Genomic DNA, 26,614 nt, shown 5'->3' on the forward strand with positions numbered 1-26,614 from the left:
CCCGGCTTTCAGAAAAAAAAAAAAAAATGTGTGACCTTCGTCAACATTTGTTTTGTCTTGTCAAGTTTAACTTGCTCCCAAACACGACGGAAGGTTGTCAACGGAATGTCACTCCCCGTTGCTTACTTTGCTGTTATAGTTGGTGCGCTCTCATGGCCCACCTTTCGTGAGAACTGTCCCTGAGAAAACTGCACATTGTATTTACGACGTAGTGTGCGCCTATTTTTTTAAACATTTCCAGTGTTATCAGTCGGCGCTGATAACCCCAAAACAAGTTAAACGGTCAATTCGTTGACCTCACGGACCTTGTCTTACTCGAAATGAGCTCCCGCGGTCTTGCGCTCGAGCGTTTTACGACGCACAGCTTCTCTTTGCGCCGTCGTAATGGCATGCTAATATGGCGAGACGTCCTATGTCTCGGAGTGCTCTCCGCTGACACGAAAAACTGCAACTGCGAGGCACGTCTCAACTTAGAGCTCTCTGGCTCCCATAGCTGTCCGGTACTTTTGGCGCTTTATGTCGTGTGCGCTGCTCAGGCTGCATCAAAAACACTTCACGTCAGGGCCAAAAGCGACATTTTTAATGGTCGTTTAACACTCAAAAGCCCCGCAAAAACATGAGTTGGAGCGAGATAACTTACGGGATGTTTTCGGTGCGAAGATCGCGTGCACAAATATTAGTTAGAACGCAACGAAACTGACGGGCTTTGATGTACCCTGGCCGGGGCCTGTGCTTTTCGTGCTGCCAGTGTTGACAGGAACACTTCGGACAGAAGCAGGTTTCGACGGTTTCAAGGTCTTACAAAAGCTGCTCGCGACGTCGTTGCTGCATAGGATCCTCCATCCAACTTGAAAAGCGCTGGTGGACAAACAACTCCGCTCGAACGATATGCGTGTTTTCAAAGTCACCGGTGGCCCGAGCATTGGAATGCTCCCGGTTGTTGTTTGCCGTCCTTTCTTCTCTACCTTTCCTCGCGCTGGTTTTGTTTTTCAATACGAGTTGAGTTGACGAAAGAAATGCTGACGTAAAACGCTGGAAGGACGACTCCGCACAAAGGAACGCTATGGTCATAGGAGCAGAGATACGCGCTTATGGAAATGCAGCCTTCGCATCTTTATCAATTGTGCACGGAGAAACAAGCGTCTGCGAGAGCATGATGTTGGCGCTCTTCACCCGATGACGTTCAAGAAAGTAGATATAATCTCGTTGTCTCCCTCTCGTTCACCCTTGCCCTTTGCTCCGTCGCGGAATCAGTCACATACCGCGAGATTCGGCCGCCGTGGAATCACTGAAACGAGAGAATGGGCCTTCTCTGGGCATGTGCCAGAGATGACGATAAGAAAACAGGCGAGGAAAGAAAAAACAAAAAGAAGACAGCAACGAAGAGTTAAAGGAATCAAGTGTGGCGCTGTATGGATGTGGGTCCGCCTTGCCTTTGGAGCGGCGCCCTCAGCATTTAACATTCATGTGCTCATCCGGAAGCCAGACGAGTTCAAGGGGCGTCACTTGCCCGTTGCCGGCTGGGTCCATTTGGCTGCATCGAGGACTGTTTCCGAGACAAAACGAGACGCTTAGATGAACGGACGTAACACCAGGAAATTGGAGCGCTTGCGCCAGCTGGTCAACGTGCTTGGGGACTTAAGTAGGAGGTGCTGCAGACAAGCCAAGATTGTTGGTTTACGAAGTGCCCGACAAGTACTTTGCAGCCTTGATCATTTGGTCCTTTCTTAACGAAACTTTTGGCGATGAGATTCTATCGCAGCTGTTTTGCAGGTCTGTTCTTCTTCACGTGGCATGCATTGGCGATCTGGAAGCGAAGCAACCTGTAAGTGAAAAAAGGAAAAGACAAATGAAAAACCGAATGTCGGTTACACGACTGGCAATACGGAAAATCAACGCTAGCTGGCATGTGATAATCATTGCGCGCAAACATGCCTTTCCCGGAGACCTTGACTCTGTTTGCTTCAGCAAGGTTAGCGTGACGCTCAAGGCACGGGAGGTCATATGATCACCTCCCCCCCCCCCCCCCCTTTTCGTGTGGCATTCCGTGCAAGGTGCTCACGCGGGATACCCTCCTGGCCCTTCCACATTCCTTCTGGTCACGCTAGGTCACGAACGCTTTTCGACACGTACTCTCGGGTACAGAAGTCCCCAGAATACGCAAACGGCAACCAAAGCAGATAGCTTTGCTATCAGCCGGTAGTTGCTGACCGCATTTGAGGAGGTGAGCGTTGGCTTGGGGTTCTCTAATATGTGGGGTTCTCTAATAGTTACAGGACATTCGCCAACATACCCAAACGCTAGACACTACCCCAGACATCCCCGTAATTGACAGTAAGCTCGCGCACCTCCTTCAAGCTCAAGAACGCATAACACACAGATGGAAAACTCAAAAACACAATAGGAAACTAAAACTCAAACTGGCACAGCTTCAGACCCAGATAGAACACCACAGTACCACTCTTTGCAAAGCTAACTGGAATCAGATTTGTGACAATCTCCGCGGCAATCTCTCCACAACCCGTGCCTGGCACCTCTTACGCCACATGCTAGACCCCACGAAATCTAAAACCCAGACACGCCTTAGCATTCGCCGCCTTACTCATAACCACAGGCAGGACACGAACACCTTCCTCGCGCAGGTGAAATCAACATATACCACCCCAGGTGACCCTTGCAAGCACCCCGAGTACACGGGTCCACCTCAACCCCAGCTTGACGCCCCTATTACAGAGGCGGAATTTCGGGCAGCCCTTTTGAAATTACGCAATACTGCACCCGGGGAAGATCAAATTACCAATGCTGCCATCCGAAACCTTGACGATGCCTCCATATCTCATCTAGTCACCCACTTTAACGAGTGCTGGAAGTCAGGTACACTCCCTGCCACCTGGAAGCATGGAAAAATCATATTTATTCCTAAACCCCACAAACCCATCAACATAGAGAATATCCGACCAATTTCTTTGACATCTTGTCTCGGCAAGGCATTCGAACACATCATTCTTGCCCGACTAACCACGTACATGGAAGACAACCACCTTTTTCCGCACAGCATGGTGGGCTTTCGTGCGCATCTATCAGCACAGGATGCCCTACTACAAATTACACATGACGTGCTTGATGACACGATCCCCCACCTCACTAAAGCTATTCTGGCGGTTGACCTCACAAAGGCATTTGACAGGATTCGACACGATGCCATTTTGCGAGAACTACAGGCACTACAGGTAGGCTCAAATACCTACAACTACGTTCGCGCCTTTCTCTCGGGCCGCACTGCCTCCCTGCACATAGCTGAGCTGAGCACACCACCTTATACACTCGGCGAGCTTGGAACACCCCAAGGCGCTGTCCTCTCCCCCCTTCTATTTAATATTGCTCTCATCCCCCTAGCTCATAAACTCGCTCTCATCCCACACCTAAGGCATACCTTGTACGCTGATGATATTACGGCATGGACCACTCACGGATCTGATGGAGAAATTGAGGAAACTCTTCAATTAGCAGCTGACACCATCTCCGCTCATGCGTCATCTATTGGGCTCGAATGCTCCCCCTCTAAATCCGCGCTTCTCCTCATAAGACCGAAATCTGCAGCTAATTCGCCCATTCAAATCACTTTACAAGGAACCCCTATCCCCGTCACCCCCACCCTCCGTATCCTTGGCCTTTACTTGCAGGATTCCGGACGCAATGATCATACCCTTAAAACACTCAAGGCCTCCACGCAATCCGTGTTGCAACTTCTACGCCGCGTATCCTCCCTGCACAAAGGTTTAGACGAAGCGGATAGCATGAAAGTAGTGCATGCTTTTACACTTAGCCGCATTTTATACGCCACCCCATATCTTAAGCTGAACCGCATAGAAACAGAGCGCGTGAACGCCATGATTCGTCTAGCAACCAAGGCAGCCTTAAACCTACCCCGCAGCACTAGCACAGCCAAGCTCCTTGAATTAGGCATGCATAACACCATTCAGGAACTAGTAGACGCGCACCTTCAGACACAGTATCTAAGACTTGCCGCGAGCGCAACTGGCGGGCATATCCTCGCTTCCCTTCGCATCAACATTCCCGCTAATCAGACATCCCTTATAGCCATTCCTCGACACATTCATACCCCCCTCGTTGTGAAACCCCTTCCCCGGAACATTCATCCCCAGTACCACATCCCTCGCCGCATGGCTCGCGCTACGGCCCTACACAAGTATTACGGACAAGCCCAGGACGCCATTTGGGTAGACGCCGCGTGCACAACTCATGAAGCTGTAGCAGTTGGTTACAATCCAGCCCTAGCACAGCCCCTCACACACCGCCTTCCCTCGGGCTGTACGTCTGAGGAGGCAGAGGAAACCGCCATCGCCCTAGCCCTTGTACATTCCAATGCAAACTACATCTTTAGCGACTCCAAAACGGCTCTGTTCAACTTCGCGAGAGGCAGGATTCACGCCCCTGCTTGGAAGTTGTTGAACACCCCCTCCAAAAACTTACCACGCAGGGTAGAGCTCCAGTGGGAGCCGGCTCACTCTGGGAATCCAGGAAACGAGGCTGCCGATAAATTGGCCCGAGGTTTGATTTGCCGGGCTCAGGACGGCCTCGGTCCAGGTTTCTCGAGAGAGCGGGCGCACACCTTTGCAGAGCTCACGCAAATGCCCCGCTTGGACCGTCGGACTTACCCTCCTCCACACCCCTCCCTTACCCATTCCCAACAGATCCTCTGGAGACGCCTCCAGACCCGCTCTCTCTCATCCCCTCAGCTGCTATCTCTCTACTGTGGCACCTCCCCTGCATGCACCCTGTGCGGCGACCCTCACGCCACACTCTCCCACATCCTTTTCGGCTGCCCTGCTGATCCTCCCCCGCAGGGACAGCCCGCGTTATCAAGTTGGGAGGACTGGGAGGTCGTGCTCTCGTCTCCGGACCCGCCATCGCAGCTTGCTGCGGTGCTTCGGGGTGCCGACGTCATGGACAAACACCGCATGAACGTTACGACGTAGAGTGGGACCGTGCGGTGGTCCAGGGACCCAAGGGGGGTCTAAACACACTTGCCATGATAAAGTTTTTCTCTCTCTCTCTAATATGTGCTAGTAAAATCAGTCCAACATTGACATATTTGCATCCATGAGCCAAAATCGTCAGTTGTGCGTTCTGGAGGCTTTTGTCCCCTATAGTACTACGACGACGACGACAAACATGTAATACCCTTTCCGCATTCGTAGTAACAGCTAGCGCTGTAGAAAGAGTAGAAAGCCGGCGAGTTTTCGGAGGCCTGCGTTGAAGCATCTGACGTGCATTCGTTTGTTGTAATTTGTTCGGCATACGCGCCACAAGCAAGCGAGAGCTGGTAAACGGGGCTTGTTTATGTCTAACCGCATAGGTGGCACCATCAACGTGAGCTGCGGTCCAGGGTCATCCTGAATCGTCGCCGAGGCCAGCAGGACTATTAATCGTCAAGAGGAAAGATAGCTTTTTGTTACAGGTCGGGAGAGGCTTCGGTTCGGCATCTCGGGCGGACGTACAATCTAGCACGAGTTGAAAGTTCTCACGTTCTTTCCGGTTCAAACGGACCAAGAATGTGTTTTTCCTCACCTGATGGTGACTTAGTCCGCAACAAGAATGACGGTGCAGAATAAAGGCATCATCCTGCTAGCCATATCGTTTCTAAATATTACCTAGAGGGAAAGCTGGCGCTACCGTCTAGGTCAGTTCCTTAAAGAGCACTTCATCAACCGCGGGAATGCCGGGAAGCCGAGATTTCGTGTTTGGCTTGGCAAGTGTTAGTCCGAAAGCGTGCATTGTACCTCGAAATTGGTAGTTGCGCCGCGATGCTCTCCTTTTTTGCGCCGATTAAGGTAATTCGAAATAACGTTTCCCAGTGCTTCAATAGATTTAAAGTAAGTGAACGTTCGTTGTTAGGCTGGTATCGAAACTTTCACAGCATTTTTTGGAGGTTTGCCTCGAGAAGAGTCATATTTTTACCGCTGAATCCACGTTTTATGCACAAGAATAGCGAAGCCGAGCAAGAAATCTCATCTTCCCAGCATTCTTGCGCCTCTCCATGGTGGATGAAGTGTGGCGCCGTCAGCTTTTCCTCTAGTTATATGTACTAAATAAATTCTGTGCAGCTGGCGGTGCTTATGTATTAGTCGCGGCTTTCTAAAAAAAAAACAACCGTGTCAAAGCTGTTTTGTCCAAGTGCGTTAGGCCTGAAGTGGCCACCTTCAAATCGCGTTAGTCCGTACTGGCGCTACTTCGCCGTACACGCCGGAACTAGTCAATGCGAGCAGAGGGACACGCGGATGCAGCCGCTGACCGCTGGTCGCATGCAGGGGCAATCGCGGACAGCCCGGGAGGAGACGACGGAGGCTTCCCAGGAATGTAAACAGGCGGCCCATAGCAACGATCGCTTAATGGAAGAATGCGGCGCAGCCGGCGTCCAGCAACAGTCCGGGAGCCGGCGGCGGTGGCGAGGGGAGCCGAGACGGAGGCGCCGTGGTGGAGATGGCCGCGGGGTGAAACGGCCATTGGGGTACAAGGCTGGGCGTTTGGACGTTGAGGGGGCTCCCCCTCCTTCCAGCCGCCGCGACGTTTCTTATCCCGTCCGGACGGGGAAGACCTGCTTTTCGTGCGTGCCTGCGTGTGGCGGCACGTGTTGCCGCGACCAGTTTCCGTCAGTCTCGCGTGGCGCTCGGCGGCGTCGCTTCTGTTTTAGCGGGGCCTATCTTGTTTTGCGATCCCACCTGCGCCACGGGGCAGCAGGAGCAGCAGCCCCGGCCCGTGCCACTCGGCCACGCGAGCAGCGGCCCGCTCCGTACTGCCGGGGAGTCCCCCCCACCCCCGGAGCAATTCCGGGCAAACCAGAGGACAGGGAAGCGTGGAGAGACCACGTGTCTATCAGGAGCGTAAACGCGCTGGAGAAAAGAAATCAAATGCGGTGAGTCGGAGCCTGGCGCAACTTCGACAACTTGCGCCCTAAGTGGTTTGACAGGTACTGCGCCTATCAGCGATTTCTGTACTAGCGGCTTTATTTCTTCTTTTTTTTTTTAGAAGCGGAAGCGGCGGATGCACGCCACTTTGACGAAGTCGGTGTGGACTGCCACTTTATCGAGCAACGTGGGGGAAAATTTAATGAACGGAAGGCACAAAGGCATGTGCAAGGTGAATGGATAGGCTTTCCCCCGCCATTGCAGTCGCCTCAGTACATTCAAAACTCAGTCATCTTACCTACACAGGGTCTCAGAAGTCTGTCTATATAAAATAAATTAATTTAAATCCCCTCTGTCCCTTAGTTTCTGTGGCTGTTGGTTTGGTTTGGTTGATTGGGGTTTAACGTCCCAAAGCAACTCAGGCTATGAGAGACGCCGTAGTGAAGGGCTCCGGAAATTTCGACCACCTGGGGTTCTTTAACGTGCACTGACATCGCACAGACACGGGCCTCTAGAATTTCTCCTTCATCTCAATTCAGCCGCGCCGCGGCCGGGATCGAACCCGCGTCTTTCGGGACAGCAGCCGAACGCTGTAACCACTGAGTCACCGCGGCGGGTCTGTAGCTGTTGGCTTCTCGCATATATATATATATATATGAGAGAGCTATATATATGCGTGTGTGTGTGTGTGTGTGTGTGTGTGTGTGTGTGTGTGTGTGTGTGTGTGTGTGTGTGTGTGTGTGTGTGTGTGTGTGTGTGTGTGTGTGTGTGTGTGTGTGTGTGTGTGTGTGTGTGTGTGTGTGTGTGTGTGTGTGTGTGTGTGTGTGTGTGTGTGCTACAAGGACGCCATGGAAGCCGCATTGAGTAACAAGGCTTTATTTGCAGGCAGTTTTGTATCGTCTTTTCAAATAATGAAATCTGTACTTTTTGCTGCCCGTAGTAATGCAAACGTTCCAGTTAAAAGCGTGGTCCACGAGCAGTAGCGATATGTGCTTGCTGAGGCGTGATTGCAGGTGTGGACGTTGACTGCCGCTTACTGCTGTCTTCCAGCGGGTTGCCTGACGTCCGTGACTCACGGAAGAGGCGGTCCGTTAACGCGCGTAATACCCCTTTGTACAGGAGCACTCTCTAATTAGCACATACATAGAGTTTACGCTCCGCAATTTTCAGCAACACTGACACAGTCACAGCGCTGAGGAGGGTAGCAGATGAGGCTACTGTTCTCCATTTCCATATCCTTCATATTCTTCAATGGTTATGCAGTTAATGTATATTCAGCTAATTTGGAAATCGGGGAAAAAAGGTTTTTAACGTACTTAAACTGAGCAGACGTGCGAAAGCAAGTGCTTAGCCTGGATGGCTTATATATTTTGCTTTGCTGGGTCGTCGGCACGCCCAGCAACGATATTAGACTCAGGTTAAGCTCTGATCGAGGGTCATCTGATCGGATGCGTCCGAGCCGCAGATAAAAGTTGAAGAAGACGACGATGTGCAATGCACACCGCGAGAGTGTGTTGCATTTTAACAGAAGGTATGATCAGCTGCGGCGATAGCATAGTGCTCTCGTGCAGTGCCAGCGAAGCTGATCTGTTGGTGCCGCCACGTGTTCGAAACACAATTGCGACAATATTTATTTTATTTTTGCTTCTTCAAGGTCAGGAACCCCACAAGGTTTTTGATTGAGTTTGACCCCATGAAATGGCGCTTTCGCACTAAAATGCACAGCTGCTGATGTACATGCCAGAGCTTGGCCACTGTGGGTTCTTCGCACAGATGAACTCAAAAAGAGGCGCACACTCGAGTCGGACAGATATGAATGTCTTGCCACGGGCGTTGTAAAGTTTCGATCGTTTGTTGCGTCCCGAAGCGAGATGTATTGCCTATGACTCAGAGCGAAGTCGTAGTGGAGGGCTCCGAATTAATTTTGACCACCTTGAACTCTTTAATGTGCATTAACATCGCACTAAAAATGTGTGTTTTTCGCATTACACTCTCATAAAAATGCGCCGCCGCGTCGATTCCTCGACCTTGGGATCAGCAAACCGAATGCCAAATCCATTGAGCCATCTTGGTCGATCCTCTGAGCGCAAGCACTGAACAGCTAAGTTCATTGCCTTGATCCTTTCAACTTGTTTAGAAATGCCGCTTTAGCATGCCTTTTTTTTTTGTCAATACTGGGTTTATTTATTTAAATTAAAAATTTCTGCTCAAATTACTTTTTGTTCAGAAAACGGTTCCCCAGGCATCTCTCGATCAGATAGCTTCCCTGTGTGTCAGCATCTGAAGAATGCAAAGTACGGCAATCCAAAGGGAATTTAATCACGGCAGGAGTTGTCATTGAAAACAAAGCCTGGCAGCAGAGGGAGATCTGTCACGACCGCGTGTCAAATAGCATCCGTGATTGAATCAAAGTGAAAGCCTACATTGAGCCGGCCTGACTCTCACTTGCTCCGGCTAGACAGAATTGCTCTGCGCGCAATTCACGCCCAAAGCTCACAGCACCGGGGCGCCAAACACCGCCCGAGCTGATCGAGTGATTGGCGGCGGCTACCGCGAGACCACTCCCTTTGGCACGAGTTATCCGTCGGCACCGACTCGACGCGAACGGGCAGCTGCTAAGGTTTTTGGGCGGAAATTGCAACAAACGATTACGTCACGCGTGGTGCGCCAGCAGAGACAGCAGCAGCAGACTGGGCGCAGTTCGGCGTTTCTGGGAAGGCTCGACTAAGCGCTCCCGAAGCCCGTTTGCAGACAAAAGAGAAGGCGAGCTGTCGGGAGATAGAATCACGCAACAGCTCCGGCTGGAGAGAAACAAGACGATTAAGCGCGGCTGCACCAAACTTTGGCGTTCAGTACGGAAAGAGGCATTCGCAAGGACGTATTGGTTCAGGGAAGCGAATTGGCTGTGAAAAGCGGGGTTATACTTGTGGATGAAGGAAGGAGTTAGAGCATTGTGGAGTTTTTACTGTACCGCTGTTCTTATTTTCTTTGCAAACACTAATGACGCTTATTAATTGTGTTCAATGCATCTAGGATCCAATCGACGCAAAAAAGGTTAGAAATATTTTCTTACCTTATTCTATGATTATGGTTGAAAATCCCTGAGAACGTAAGCTTTAGTATGACTGGAAAGTAGGATAGATAATTTAGCAAAACTTCTAGTAGCAAAGTAGGAGCGGTAGGGAAGAGGGGTGTAGTACGCGTGCATCAGTGCTTTGGAAATTTTCTGGGAAGAGCACCACTACAGTGACGACATTGGCACGGCGTAATCAGCCGGTTTCGTTGTAATCGCGGTCATCTATACCACATTCTTCCTTCCCAGGCCGCCTAAACAGAATGCACGGTAAGTACTCCTTGTATATCAGGCACCAAGAACTGCGTTCAGTTATTGCCTTTGTAGCGAAATCACGAGAAAAGCTGTTCATGCTCCAAATGTGCCAACAAACCTACATATCTACAGTAATTAAGCAGTGCCTGCAGTCAACCGAAGCGCACAAAAGATGATCGTGGATGTAAGTGCCTCATTTGTTCTGACGTCCACCTTCCGGTGAAATTTCGAAATCGGATCCTGGAAGCGAACGGTGGCCTTTTGGCACCAATGTTACCATTCTTGGCGGCCGATCGCGCACTGAATCGGCAGTAATTAAGAAGATTGGCGCTCACGTCCAGCACCAACTGTGCCCTGATTGCTTACAGCTGTTCACGGCAGCCAGAAAAAAGAATCAGTCAGAAGGGCAAGAGTTGACTGCAGAGCACACAGCCTGAGCAGGACAGCAAGCGCCAAGGGCAGGAGGGACTTCCCGCTGTTCGGACACAACAACTACGGTGCCCAGGCAGAGAGACGCGCATGCGGCCTTGGTAGCCTTGGCGCGCTCGGCGTGGTCGTCGTGCCTGGCTCGCTCGCCCGTCCGCGGCCATCACGGGACACTTCTTTCCCTCGAGAGAAAGGAAGAGAGCGGGAGAGAGAGCTGTGAGGCCTTATTTATTTTTTTTACTTTCTTCCTCTGGAGAAGGGCGGTGGCGAGCGCGCCGCCGGCTGGTGCGAATGGAAAGCCTTGCAAGGCGACCAGCCGAGGATGACCACGGAGAGAGCGTACGGGCTTACGGAGGCGTGGGCATGGCGCGCAGCCGAGGTGTACGCGTACTCCAACGCTTTCGCACGTGCGTCCCGCTCAATAAGGGTAATCGCCATAGCTCGCACAGTCAGCTGTCGTGCACAGGGTCATGAGTTGGAGCTCCGTTTTATGTGGTGTCTATAACCCGCGCATTCGTTCATTGTCTCGGATATCTACCAAAGTAAAAAGTAAACTGAAGCCGCTGATAAGCACAGTTTTGCGAATCAGTGCTTTAAGAATACCCGCACCTGTTCGACATTTTTCAAGAATATCTGGGGGTGGACACGTAATCGTTGCGACCTTAAACTCTTTAATTTCATTCGTAAATGTAAAGTTCTTGGACCCGGTGGATGCAGCACCGAAGACAAGGACCGCAAAAGAAAAGAAACCACGCAGGATAGAGTGGTCACTTTTTATTTTAGTAGCAAAACTTTTCCATTCCGGCCTATATGCCAACGTCCTGCACATCCTGGCTCGGAGACAGGCATCATCGCGTCATTCACAAACGTTCGCACGACTCTCCAACCCAGTCCACTCCTGAGTAAATAATTTTCTTTTGCTTTCGAAAACAAGGAGGACAAGTTCACCCTCAACTGCGATTCGTTTCCGGGCAAGAAACGGCCAACGTCTGACCGCCAATGTCCCGACGAGGCAGTGTATCTTCCGCTCATGGGAGAGAGGTGCCTGCTACCGCCGCTACGCGGCCCAGAGGCCATGTTTGTTTGCGCAGTTTCCTCGCACGCCGTGGTCATCTCCGCTGGCCGGTTGCGGCGGCTGCGGCCTGCTGCCCTGGCGGCCACTGGACCTGCTGTCGCTGCGCACACCGACGCCGGCCGCGGCATGAGCACGCGCGCACGCGGAAGCCCCCTTCTTTTCTTCTTGGTCGGTAATGCGCTATGAGAGGCCGCCCTTCCTCCCTCTCCCGCTTGGTCAGCGTCGTGGTCGCGCCGATGGCGTTGTTTGTAGTTGGGAGGAAGCATGGGCGGACGTGGGGATGGCCCGGAGACTTTGCGTCCCGCCATGTGGTGCAGTCGACCAGGATGCGACCGGAGCACACACGGCCAGTCTGCTGCCCCCCCCCCCCCCCCCCCCCCCCCTCCCCCGCCCTTTCAAGCGCGCGGCGTCGTGGGTCTTCTACGTGTCTTTAGTTCGCGGTGGCCGCAAGCTTCTTCGCTTTTGTGTTTGTCCGAGCTCGTTTGTGTGTACACTGATGTAGTCTCCTTTCTTTGCAGTTCCGGCTCTCGTGGAGATAATGCGTGAACGACTGAACTTGTACAGAATAACTGGCGGGGAAGTAAGAAAAAAAAATGCATGAAGGGCGGAGGAACCGATGACGCGGGGGCCCTTTAAGAACCTGCGCAATCCGCTGCGACCCACACAGTTCTTGAAAAGAAGGCGAGCGTCTGCAGATAAGCGGATATGGAGCCCGAAGCGCTAACAGCGAAAGACCGCAAACCTAAAAGGTTCCTCACGTTCTTTCGAGTTCTTTCCTCTAGGTTGTGGCCTTAGGAACGTCGCCTTTTTTTAGTCCCTGCACAAGTTTAGTTGGCCAGAACTCGCGTAACGGCGCGCATTGTTTGCTGTCTGTCATACTTCGGGAGGGGGAATGAGGGGCTCGTTATAAATATGACAGAAGCCAACAGCCACAGAAACCCAAGGGGCACAGGGGATTTTTTTTAAAATTTATTTATTTATTTTGTGGTGTTGATCAATTTAGAATATTACTGAATATGTTATCGCTTAAAGGTAATTGATTAGAAAAGCAGAAGAAAAAACAACCATATGCCGCCGGTGGGATCCGAACCGACGACCTCCGAATTACGCGTCCGGTGCTCTACCTCTGAGCTACGGCGACGGCTCGTGGGTTCGGATCCCACCGGCGGCATATGGTTGTTTTTTCTTCTGCTTTTCTAATCAATTAGCTTTAAGCGATAACATATTCAGTAATATTCTAAATTGATCAACACCACAAAATAAATAAATTAATTAAAAAAAAAATCCCCTGTGCCCCTTGGGTTTCTGTGGCTGTTGGCTTCTGTCATACTTCGGGAGGAGCATTCGTCTCCTCTTTCGCTCGCAGTGAGCATATCGTAGTTATTTTTCCTTTTCGGACGTCGTTGTTATTTACGACCTCTTCATTCACCACCGAGAGCGATGCTGAACCTTACACCGTTATTCTTAGGCCGAAATAAACAAGCCCTCGGTTCTCCGAAATTGCCTGTCAGAACCGGCACAATGGACGCAGTTACACTTTCGGCCGTAACAGTGCAAGGACGTGCTTCAACCACACACGAGGGACGCCCCACTCTGAGTCACCACTTCAGTTTAGTCATCAACCTCGTCCGGAGCAGTGCCACCCGTTACCTTGCCTTCGTCTCGCCCTTTCTCATTTCTCCTTTTCGTTCGTAATAAAAATAAGTTTTGGAGCTAAGGCACATGCAAAGCAGGACTCCGCGGCTCGCCCCCCTCCCTGAACTCCGTAGAATAATTTAAAGAGACGCAGGGAACCAGGCAGGAAGTGGATGCGAACGGGAGGACCGCGTGCGGCAGCCGCAACCCGCTTATCGCAGCGCCAAAAAGAAGCAGCCCCGGCGCGGGCCTTCTTTCATTTCTGTTTGTTTTTATCCCGCGCATATCCTGTCTGGAGATGCGCGCCACTAAAGAAGGCGCGCACCTTCCTCTCCGAGCCTGGGACGGGCCTGCCCTTTCTTAGCCTGTAAAATCGAGCGTGAGCAGCAAAGAGTGTGCGTGCTCACATGCTGGCTTGCCGCGACGCTGCAGTCGCGAGGAAGAAGCCGCGCTGCTCCGAGCGTATGGCCGGGGCGCATACATTTGCGTGTCTGTTGCACGCCTTGCATGCGTGGATGGGCGTCTTCCGAATGGCCGATGAGCTGTCGGAGGCAGCCGCTTCCTCGAGCCTAGACGCTTCAGACTGCTCGCTTGCCATATGCATGTTTTGCTTCTTTGTATACACCTCTCTCCCCCTCTTCCTTTCGTATGTCACTTTTGCATCTTCTTGTTTAGCTGTTCTTCATATTGGCTTGTTTATTGCGAGTTCGAGGCGCGTCGCCAACTTCCTGTCATCCAACGTCGTGCATGTGGAGTCATCAACACACGACACGTCACGGGGTTGACTAATGACAAGTGTCTGACGCGAATATTGAGTTCCTGCCGTGGGTACTGAAGCCTTTATTTGGGCCTCAGTGACCTTTGTCGTGCAGTGGACGCAGTACGAATAGTGCTGATAATGGCGATGATGACTTTTACCTATATGGCTTAAAGCCTCAATGCGACTCAGGCTATGAGGGACGGCGTGGTGTAGGCCTTCGGATAATTTTCGACCACATGGGGTTCTTCAACGTCCATTGCCTAGCATTTCGTCTCCATCGAAATTCGACCGCCACGGTCGGGATCGAAGCCGCGTCTTTTGGGGCAGCAACAGAGCACCATAACGACTGAGCCACCATGGCGGCTACTTTTGTCTTTCATTATTTGAAATACGCCTTGCGTCGACTGCGTTGATCGTACTGATTTGTAACAAGGGAACATCTATGAAGAGTCGGTCATTTCGCCTGACGTCTGATGGGGCCCTGATGCATTCGACTCAGCGTGGAATATTCCACCACGTAGCCAGAAAAAACTGTTCTTAAAGCGCACGTGCTGTATGGAACCATACTGCGAGGTTGGAGTGAGATTTCCATCTTGCGTTTTCCTTGTCTCTCATCCGGAACACCGGAGATAGAGGGTAAGGCAATGCCGCACTGCCATCGACACATGTGCGGAGACACTCGCAAGCAACTAAAAATTCTGCTAACTCCGTTTATTTCTGCCACTGGAACATCTTAGGAAGAGTACAGCCAACGAAGTTCGCCGATGTGTACAAAAGTATCTCCTGAGCGCCTGAGTCTGGGCAGATATTACGTGCACGTCAAGAAGAAAAACAAAACAAAAGCAAACAAAGAAGGGCTTGCGTCAGGAAGCCGACGCAAGCTTTCCTGCCTTGCAGGAAGGTGATTCCACCTAAAGAAACCACAAAGAGAAATAGTTGCTTAGCGACTGAAGACGTCTGTGCTGACCTCTATCCCGACATAACTGCTAAGAGCAGAGAAAGGCCGGGAGACCGTAAGCTTGTACAACTGAAAAGGGAACGTTAAGCCGGCGCTCACGACTGCAGCGTCATCACTGGGCAGCTGCCGCTAATCGCTGCAATGGTGTTGACGCAGCTTCGTGGTACAGTACAGAATGCGCGCACTGACCCGGTCCTGCTGTTGAGTGGTCGTTCATCGAGGTTGATATCTTCCAGTGGAGGCGGGCACTCTCCTTCACGCGGAACCACCTTTTACAACCTTGTCATCAATTAAAAAGTATAAGACGCTTACCAACCGAAAGGCGCGGTGCATAATGAAAGAGGGTGATGATTGAAACGGTTTCAGCTTAAGCGTATAAAGCTCACGCCTCTCCTATCACCTCCTTCGCAAGATAATGCCGCATAAATTTTAAACAGAGTTCGCGAGGAACACTGCATTATTTTTAGACTCCGAAGCTCGTGCACGTGCCGTTTTTAAAGCGAAAGCCTCACATAGCTCACCCCTTACAAAAAAGTTTAGACAGTCTATAGAGTGTCTATAGACTTCTGTCTATAAAGTATAGACTGTCTATAGACAAATCCTAGAGAGCAGTCTATAGGCAATACAAATGCCATAGACAGTCTATAGACAATCTATAGATTTATAGCCATACACTTCTAGTAGATTTTTCTCTATAGAAAATCTATAGAGACAAAAAGCAATATCTATAGGAAGTCAATAGAGTCAATAAGAAGTCTATAGACTGTCTATAGACCATTTTTATAAGGGATTAGTCACCAAACCCGGTGTCCAGCGTCTGCGAGGGACGAACCGAAAGCCTACGTGACCTCACGACGTCATCGGTGGTGTCTACATCATCAGAAAAGAAAGAAAAATGAAATTTCTGAAATAAAATTTCTCCCGAATCGGGTTTTGGACCCAGGCCGGAGCGAACGGATCAGCTTCGCCTTCCACTTCATTAGAGCACTGCGCCATCCCCATTTTTTTTTTCAGCATGGTATACACCGCAGCACAACACCCCACGCGCTAAACTGCAAGTTTATCGCACTGGGTTTGGGTATCGTCGTCTTCAACAACTTCCACTCAGGCGGCGCGAAAAGACCAGCTTCTCTGGCCACTGCATTAAAGTAGTAAACCATCGCCGCAGCCGAACATTCCACGCGCATACTTTCGCATTCACAGCACGCAAATAGTCTTAAGCGTCCAAGACTATCCAAGAGTGCACCTCGCAGGCGCCCAGATGCTTAGCAGAGAAACACAAGTGACACTCTCAAGGAAAAGAAATCACATGGTTTTGTTATCGATTTGTTCAGATGCATTACCTATAGCAGCGCTTTGGGTTTTCAGCCGTAACACGGTGGTTCATGTGGTATTCTTACGATGTGCACAGGAGTCTCTTCCACGATAAATTCCTCCCAATTCCTCGATTACCATTCCGCATGCCATTCCTCAGTTGCTCCTCTCCGCTTCATTTTGTTTTTCTGCAAATGACTTGTATAATTGCGGAAGAAGTTTTGTGTCACTTTCTTCCATATTTTGCTTTGTCTATCCATTTACGCGTACACTATTCACTTCGTGCTACTCCCGAATGTACACTTGCAAACCTATCAATGCTCGATGTCTTTCTTGTTTCCCTTTTTGTTCGACCCTCTCCTCCATTGCATTTGTTGGAAATGAACTTAAATTTCAACTTGAAGTACATCGCTTTAAAGAAGCTGCCGCCAAAGCAACCTGGGGTCGAACATTCGGCGCTACGAAAACTCCAGTGCTACTCCGTACAAGATGTATTGACCTCCAGCCATTTCACCGTCAGCTCTTGATGCCTCGAAATTTTTCGGCAGACCACCACTGTATCGAAAAAAAAAAAAGAAAGAACGCAAATCAACCAGGAAGCGAAATGGTCCGGTATAGGCGAAGTTCTCTTCGTCTCTTCCGGTATAAAGTTCTCTACCCTCTCGAGGCATCGCAGAAACCGCAGCGTTTATCTTCGCCTGTTACGCTTTTCTTCTTTTAAAGTTTCATGGAAGCGACCTTGTCGAACGGGACGCGCCCAGCAATACACACGCAACGGAGAACGCGCGGCCGGCCTCCCGGCATCCACTTTATTTTTCGCTGCTTTTCTAGCCGTCTTTTCAAGCAGGAACCGCCGCAACCGACGTCAAAAACGCGCCCAGCGCATCCGGGGTACAGCGCCGCGCTAGAGCCTCCGCTCGGTCTGGCCAGTTCAGTGCAGTGCAGCTAAAGCGGCTGGTCGGCCAAAACAAGCGCCTTCCGGAGCTCAGAAGTGCAGTCCCACATTCGCACAGCTTCAATCACTGTACTATTAGGGCGAAGTTTCGTCCAGGTGTTTATAAGCTCCCGGATTTTGAAAAGTGTACCGTCGCCAAGGGTCCATGACACAATAGCAATGCAAATGATTGAGGTAGCGGTCTTGGTTTGGTTTTGGTTTGGTTTATGGGGTTTAACGTCCCAAAGCGACTGAGGCTATGAAAGACGCCGTAGTGGAGGGCTCCGGAAATTTCGACCACCTGGGGTTCTTTAACGTGCACTAACATTGCACAGTACACGGCAAAGAAATTCAACCTCCGCGGCCGGGATCGAACCCGCGTCTTTCGGGTCAGCAGTCGAGCGCCATAACCACTGAGCCACCGCGGCGGCTGAGGTAGTGGTCTGAAATATCAGTAATATCAACGTGTTCTATATAAGATTCGCTTAAAAAGGCGAGAAAGAGGCTGCAGAAGTCTGTGTTCCGCATAAGAAATGCTTAAACGAGCCTCGTTCCAGATAAAATCAGTGGAACGGTTGTTTTAAATGAAGCTTATGTAGATCCACAAAAGTTAAAGGGTAACCGAGATTCAGTGGAACGTCGAACACTTGAGATGGTGACGCGAGGAAGGGTATCAAATAATCGATGGGCAGATGTTATAATGAGGAAAGTCATTCGCGCCGCTGTTAAGGGCCCGGGAAACGACTTTTCGGAAATATTCTGCGCGTGTGCTGATGGATTGTGACGGAAGGAAGTCTTTGGGGTTCTCTTAATGGCTTCACGAAGCTGCGCAATGTGTTACTTCGTTCAAACATGCTTTTTCATTGCCTCCCGAACGAAGCAGAACTCCAGCGTCTACAGCACTGCCTCGATTTACTCAAGCGAGATGGTACGCGTACTCGAGAGCTTCGCCCGTTCACCTCGCAGCATCGCCGGCGTTCACCTATTGTAACGCGTGCATACGAGGTTTGACTCGCTGCACTGTGTGTGTGTGTTACGCTTGCACACGCGATGCGCGCTACACACCCCGCTGGGCGAAGGCTGCGCGCGTCTCCTTCGGAAGCACGATTTCGTTTTGCATCAGGAAGCGCGGATAGTGGGATGATACCGCTCGCGCTGCCACTTTGATTGACAGCGTTGCGAAATAGCGGAGGGGCGCTTGACGCGAATGCGTTGCGAGGGAGCGCGTTCGTGCAAACTCTCTTCCGCCCTTGGAAAACGTAGCAACGAGAACACCCCTCTTCTCCACTGCTGCATTTTTTTTTTATAACTGGCTACTTTAGATCATGACGGGTGAGGTAACGGACACCCGCCCTGGTGGCTCAGGGGTTACGCGGGTTCCGCTGTGGGGGATTTTACAGGAACGCAAGCTGGCCTTTGGGGCAGTTCATATACTGCGAGCGCTGAAAAACTGTTTGCCGAGATTCTTCCGCAGTCGTGAACAGCCACACGTTGTTTTCGAATTCAAGCGCAGTTCTACTGTCATCGTCCGACCTCCCTGCTCAAAACATGTTTCGCGGCAACTATACAAGCTCAGTCTGACCAGTTTAGTAGGAGAATGTGATTGTCGCTCACCCGAGGAGAAACAGTATTAACCATTTTTCTAATTCGTCTTACGTCTTTTTTTCGGATGTTTCTCATCGAACGATGCCGTCCTTCTCTTCCTGGTCCTACAGTGGCAGTTATTTGTTAACAGCGTTTACAGTACACGGTGAAGAGCCACCGGTGTAGCAAGTCAAAAATAAAAGCGATGTTCTGGCTCATATGAGTGCAGGTGGATTTGAAAGCTCTTCGAGTCCGCGTATTCGCACAGAATTAAGTACCCTTGGGTATATGTGGGGACCGCGTCTAGTGCTAACCACTGCCTCCTGCCTGACAGCAGTTATTGGCTTAAAATCAGCACTTGGGGCACTCTCTGCAACGGCACGTGGAGCAAGTTTTTCCGAGCTTTAGCTATTGTGGTCACAGTCATCTGCTCCGATGTCATTGAACATGCTGCCCGACTTTCCGTAAAGTCTTGAATTCAGAAAAAAAAACGCAGCACTGCCGCCACTGATGGAAGCTGTATTCGACACGCTACGGCCCTATCTATACTTGTAAGGAGCCGGCAAACATGTTAAACCATACAAGGTGAATAGCACCATGTAAATTTTTGATGGAAAGGAAAGTCGCCTAAATGCTACTTTCGGGATTACGATGGAAGTTTGGTTTAGTTTGGTTTATGGGGTTTAACGCCCCAAAGCAACTCAGGCTATGAGAGACGCCGTAGTGAAGGACTCCAGACATTTCGACCACCTGGGGTTCTTTCACATGCACTGACATCGCACAGTACACGGGCCTCTAGAATTTCGCCTCCATCGAAATTCGACTGCCGCGGCCGGGATCGAACCCACGTATTTTGGGTCGGCAGCCGAGCACCATAACCACTGAACCGCCGCGGCGGCCACTACGATGTAAGTGTTTGATCCCTCACACTTAGCCGCCTTAGCAAAAGACATTAAGAGGGTTTCAAATTGGGCTAGTTGGTAGTTAACATGGTCACACATAATTGCGCTTTTGAAAAAGACTTGGCACAACACAGGGCCGACGCAAACACTGGTGCGCACTTCAGTTTACAGCTTGCGCACCAGTGTTTGTGTCGTTCCTGTGTTGTCCCATGCCTTTTTCAAAAGCGCAATTATGTGTGACCATGCAAAAGACAGTTCTTTGTATTGGCTACCGCAGTGCTCGCATAATGGCGAACTAAAGGATGCAGAAAGCGTGTGTACCATTCAGCCCCTATGCTGTGAGCGCGTCTATGATTCTGTGCTCTCATGCAGGAGAACGCTGCTTCGCGAACAAGGCCAAGTGGCAGCAAGAATTGGGCAGCCTTTTCTTACAGGTTAGTATGCAGAGAACGAGCTCACACGCTCGTTGCAAAGCTCAGCGAATGAGCCCCGTCACACAGCAGACAAAACGACGCTCTTTTCTTTAGTGCATGCGTTGTTCAGCAAGCGTACTAGGCAAACACGAGCCATAAATTGGTAGCGGGTGGCGGTCAGTGTATATATACTTTCATCTAGAGTCAGTTGCGAAATGTGGTAATTATTTTATTTTGCCTTACAACGAAATCACTTTTACGACCGGTTGTATTAGCTCTTTCTCCATGAGCACACCACGTCTTTGATGTCAACAAGGAAATACGTGAATATAGAGACGAAACACGCACCCACAACGCTTGTGTGTGTGTTTTGTTTCTTTCGCCCACGTCTTTCACTGCCGCGCCATTTCCTCCCAGAGCATGTCGCACCAACTTGCCCAAACCTTTGCGCTGTTTGATATTGAAACCGGTGAATGACATTCCTTTCTAGCTGCCAACTGTGACGTCAAAGACAGTAGCGATCAATGGCAGCTGCGCAAAGATGGTGACCGGGTGGAAATGAATTCCCGCGAAACACGGCCCGTGATCCTTGAAAAGTGCGATGTTGAAGCAGAAGCGCGCGTGTGCTCCATAGAAGGTTCGGAATGCTAATCATGCGAGAATCTCGATGAAAACAAAGGAACAGGGACTGTGGAATGCGCGACAACAAAATTCCTCTCCATTTACGAGAGCGTGGAAGACAGATACGGAAAAAATATTCGAGCGTCGCCACCCACGCCGTCGGAAGTGCGACCATTCTGAATATCCTTTTTTCCCCGCACAGCTGTTTCCATGGCCTTGCTGAGCGATAACAAAAACGACGCTCGAACGCGAAAGCATTAAATCTCCGTTAGCGGAAAAGCTATACGTTCCGGAAATAAAGCAAAAAGAAAGCAAAGAAAACCCGAGCGCTCATGGATTATCATATATAGCGTATACAATATGCATGATGCTATCAAAACTCTGCGAGGTCTCATCAGATCTGAAACGAAGGGATTGATATGCATGCTTTCTGCCCGGCTAATCATTTAATTACTGTTCATGGAATGCTCTGTTGTGTGTGGCCCGGCCACTGCTTCTAGTACTATCATGCATGATGTCAGAGAACTGAAGTTCACAGCTGCGCCCCATTTAACCGCGTCGTACCTGTACGACTCGCATATGTGCCAGGACTTTCGTCTAAATCATCACCCGTATGAGACGAAGTGAATTTTTATTTCTGCACTAGAGCTGTTACGAATTCTCCGAATATCTGAGCCCTGAAACTTCCAACTGACCTGAGGGAAAGAGGCGCACTGTGCTGCGGGCCATGTGTACGGCACTCGGAGATCACCAGCCATTTGATGGGGAGTGTTTTTATTGCTGCAATAAAACTGCTTTAAATCCTCCGAATGTTCTAGTAGTGACTGTCCCGCTTGTCCTGTAGACACGCGACACCACTGGCACTGACAAAATAATTTAACAACACAAAATGGCAGCTTATTTATAGGCCGGAAATAACGCTAATAAAAATATGGTTAGAGGCACGTGAACGGCTGTCCGCTGCTATTTAGAGGCTCTAAACCTCTACGGGGATCGGTATCCAGTTTCCATACAAAGCGTGCCGTAGCTATCGCTGCAGCTTTTATTATTGCGAAGTCCGGCAAAAATTTACATGGCTGGTCTTTTAACTGAAGGTTCGGCTCGACAGTGTGTGGTCTTCAGTGCTTTGTTATTCAGTGACGGTTAACGGAAAATGTTTGGGCGGTACTTCACGAGACGATGAAATCGCTCCCTAGTACCTTGGCTGAAGTCCGGTTGACTCTATCGATGCGAATTTTTCATCTTCAAACGGGATAAATTCGAGATCGCGTCTCCTACCTTCTGAAATGGACGGCACCTCGCGCCACCGAAAAAGTGAACGGCACAACGCCGCGCTCGACAAGAAGCCACAGTCACTCGTAAGATTATTATTGTTGTACTTATTTGCGAACAGAGACGCATGTGGACTATAATGAACATGGAATATCGGCCGTGATTGCTACAAGAACAGGAAGGAGTACAAGGATGTGACCTTACCGGAAAGCACCGCGGTGGTCTTTGGTTCTTCTTTAGCTCGAATGCATCGCGTCGTGCGAAGTAAAGAGTTGCTCTTGAGACGCTCGATCGCCCTGCTACGCTTGCCTTCTCTTGGAATCCACTCCGTTGCCCCGAACGAACAGTCGATTAACCTGCCCTACTCATGCCCTTTTCTTCTACTTGATTTCGAATAGGATGTCACTTAATCGCGCTTGTTCCCAGATCCATTCTTCTCTCTTTCTGCCTCTTAACATTACACATATAAATTTGCTCTGCATAGCCCTCTGCGCGGTCCTCAATTTAATTTCAACCCTTTAGGTTAGCCTCTACATTTCTGCTCGATAGCTTAGTACAGGTAAGCCACAGCTGTTGTATACTTTCCTCTTGGTATATACTGGTAAACTGCTATTCCTAAGAGGGCCTGCCAAATGTATCCCACCACGTGTGCTTATTCTCCTAGTTACTTCACTGCCGTGGTACAGATCTGCGGTCACTATACTTGCCCTAAGGAGGTGCATCCCTTTACCACTTCCTACGCTTAGCTGCATATATCGTAAACTGCTGTTCTCTTCAACGACTATTGTACGTTCAATTTTCTGCATATTAATTCTCAGATCCACCTTATTTTTTTCTCTGCAGTAGGATACAAGCCAAGAATGCAGCGGCAAATACCCCTGAAAGGAGGTCCAACAGCCAATGACGTCGACGATTGTCATGACGTTGAAGGTGCCCTTTCACAAGGGCACTCACCAGTCGCCCGTATTTTCATGATAGAGGTTTAACCGCGACGCCATGAGAATCAATCAAGGCGGCTTGAGGGCCTACTTTGGGAGACATTCGCCGCTGTGTTCTTGAGTGGCATCATGCTGTAGGTCTTCATCATGCTTTGCAGTTCATCTCCTGGTCTTATGCTGCTACCTATGCTGCTACCTATGGCATCCCGACTGCTAGAACCGAGGCCGTCGTTAAACCAGGGCCAGGGAAGAGGAATGAAGGGCTCGTTATGGCATACATATGAATCAAGCTAACAGATTCCAAAACATAGAAGCATAGGGTAATGTTTTTATTTTTTTTTTAATGTGTGGTGTTGTTCAATGGGACAGTGTAATTAATAGTGTAATTATTTTATCGCTTAAATATAGTTGATTAGAAAGCCCAAGAAGAAACAACCAAATGCCGCCTGTGGGGTACGAACTCACGACCTCCTAATTTCACGTCCGGTGCTCTACCAACTGAGTTAAGCGACGGCTGTGCACTCTTCTGCTTTCGGTGGTATGTATGTACGTTGCGTGTAGTCTAACCTTGAGAGTGTTTACCAGCGCCTCCGTCATCCATAGCGGCGGTAGTACGCCCTGTATTACCTTGAGTGTGACGTCGAACGTCATCGAACGGTGAGGGAGGAAGCTGTGCGCGAACCCTCTTACGCTACCTACGGAATCAAGACTGCCAGAACTAAGTCCCTCGTTAAGCTATTAAGCAGACAAGGGGAGAGAAAAGAGGGGCTCGTTACGGCATACATATGAAGGAAGCCAATAGTCTCCGAAACCAAGGGGCATAAGGGAATGTTTATATAATTTTTGAACACCTCTAGTAAACGCGCGCTGAATAGGACTGGAGAGAGTCTTCTTGTATGGTATCCTTCCTGATTGGTATTTCATTACGCGTGGAAACGCCTGATTGCGCTTTTAGTATGTAGGTTAGTTGAATATTATAGTACCGTACCGTAATATTATATACCGAATAATATACTACCGTACGTAATCGTGTCTTATACGATGGAGAGTTGAGCTAGATTGTCTTCATTTAGTTACAATTAACAGTGCAAAGACACGAAATGGAAGGACAAGCGACACGCTTCTAGCACCGTGTGTGCCGCTTCTTCCTCTTTGTGCTTTGCGTTTTTAGCAGTGCTCTCTTATCTGAAATGGCATTACGACTCTTGAAGGCAGGTTTAGTTTAGGCTGTAGTTAATGCGAGATCATGATAGCGCCACTAGCCACGCGTTATCAGGTAAGTGCACCGCAGTAAGAGAAGTGGCGTCAGCTGATTGATTTATGAGGGCGTTTAGTTAGGGGCGGCCGCTTCAGCCCTAACAATAACTTTAAATAAACCAGCCATCCCCAGCTTTATTCTTCGGCAAAATTTTTGCCAAGGTTACTTTTTTTTTTAGTCAGAATGCCGAACGAGTGGGTTAATACTTCAGCGTGCTGTCACGTGATTATTTGCTCGCAAGAAAAATGCAAACGTAAACATGGCTACTGAGCTACAAGCTATGAAACCGCACACGTGACGAACGGCGAGCTGAAACGATTACTCCTTGCACACAGCTTGCAAAAAAAAAAAAAAAAAAGACAGCGTATGTGCAAACCTCAGCCGTTTCTGACTCGCAATGGAAATGCGTTTCCTCTCACGGAAGCTGTTCCACGGAAGCTGTGCAAGTTGTGCACTTACCTCGAGATGTAAGTCGCAGGTGATGAGATCACTCACCTGTGACAAGGGACAAATACATACTTTGTTTGAACAGAAATGTACCCGTCCTGTCGAGTTATCTCAGCATGGTACACATTACACACCGATCTCGCTCCTTTGCTCAGATTCGCACTGCCAAGATTTCCTTCAAGGATACTGAGTATTTTGAACCCGCAGTTATAACGGTGCATTGAACGAAGAGCAGTCAGATAGCTAAACGGAGAGGTTTTGTTCTTTGTTTTGGTTTTTTAGAGCACTGCCTTACAAAGTAGCGACCCAGCTGACCCTACTCTCACTTTATAAAATTACAGCCGAAGAGGGCGACGATTGCTAACTTCCGGACTAACTTCCGACTTCCGCCTGGTCGTGGTTGGCATCCCTGTCGATATCTGGTAGCAGGAACTTAATAACATCCGTTGTTTTTACGCCCCAGTCAGCGCCGGCGCAAGCAAGGGATGAAACGAAAGCCGCACACTATAGCCTTCGACGTTTTAATTTAGAATACAAAACAAAAAGCGTGGCATTGCCTCCACGTGGTGAAAGCTGACGAACGAGGAAGCTGAGTGCCTCAGTACTTGTCTGAATAGCTTTATACAGGGGGCAGCTAAGCGTGCCCGTCACTGCAGCCAGGGAATACCAAAACTACTTCAAAACATGTGGAAGCTTTATGCACCTCGAAAACAAATTCTGAGGCAGCAACAGCCAACTGCGTCTCAAATGTTAAAAACGGCCATTCACACATGCACCACAAGGCCCCTACAGAAAACGAGATAGCCAGAGGCAGGGCCTTCTTCGTAGAAGTTACTGCATGAAGAGAGCTTTTAGAAGAGCTTTATCCTGTGTCCGATATTCGTTTGTTCAGAGGCTCGTAACTGACATCGGTCACAAGTAATTAACGGTGCTTAAATAACGTGCTCTACTCTGTCTCTCTCTCCGAAATAAGAAAACGACGAAGACACTTCGGCTAATGTTCCACCCACAATGGTCAGTCTTCTGGAGTCTGCCATGAAACCGACAATAAAGGGCTGGATCAAGTAAATAAGCGGGCACTGGTCACGAGAGGAAGCTGTTCTCAGAGCTGTCTTCACGCAGTAATTGCCATGACAAGTGGCTCAACGTAACGGTCAAGCACCCTGCGTGCCGGCCACTCGACTTACAATGATGACGTCGTCTGATGACGTCCTCAGTGAAGCCGTAACGCCAGAGGACGCTCCTTGAGCGTAGAGCGCGTTACGCACTTACGTGCATGACCTCGCACTGGCTCGCCGCTCTTGGATAACCGCGAACGGCGCGAACCGGCGGCCATTCGTGTGTGTGCGATGCCGCTTCTACAGCCGTTGCTCCTACAAAGGAGAGACGTTTTATCTTGCTTGTTTTCCCCTCACGGGCCTCGGCCCGGCATGCCGGCGGCAAACCAAGGCAAACAACGCAGGCCATAATGTTCGAGAGTGGCTCGGAGGGAGGGGTGCTATCGGCCGCTGAAAGTCATTGTACCGTCCGGACAGGCCTGAACGCGGGGAAAGGCGATTCGGCTTCTTCCGGAGATAAAGTAGCTTTTCTGTTTCAGGGTTACGTATACTGCAGCACTCGATGCCCGGAGGCAGAGGGTCACAAAGAACCCGTGGGCAAGCTGTGTAAAAATATGTTTTGAGAGCCTCCGCATCAACGCATGTCCCAGATTTCTGTAAACAATCACATCGGAGAGAAAAATCACGAGCATGGCTCTGGCAGGTGGAGCCCAGAGTTTAGCCTAGGAGGCAGGTCGCTCACCAAGGTCACGTGACCTTGCG

The 26,614-nt window shown here is 49.9% G+C and overlaps 1 long non-coding RNA gene across 1 annotated transcript; it reads right to left on the minus strand.

The window, feature by feature from the left end:
- Positions 1-558: 558 nt before the first annotated feature.
- Positions 559-26,614, minus strand: LOC149341571 (uncharacterized). The gene is made up of 3 exons (XR_016282939.1): positions 25,982-26,614; positions 24,807-24,842; positions 559-1,823 (listed from the first exon to the last, which is right to left on the minus strand). It is a non-coding gene; the product is annotated as an uncharacterized LOC149341571 (long non-coding RNA).

This window comes from Amblyomma mixtum, chromosome 5, assembly GCF_055824585.1.
Source record: "Amblyomma mixtum isolate Tamu chromosome 5, ASM5582458v1, whole genome shotgun sequence".
NCBI classification, from domain to species: domain Eukaryota; kingdom Metazoa; phylum Arthropoda; class Arachnida; order Ixodida; family Ixodidae; genus Amblyomma; species Amblyomma mixtum.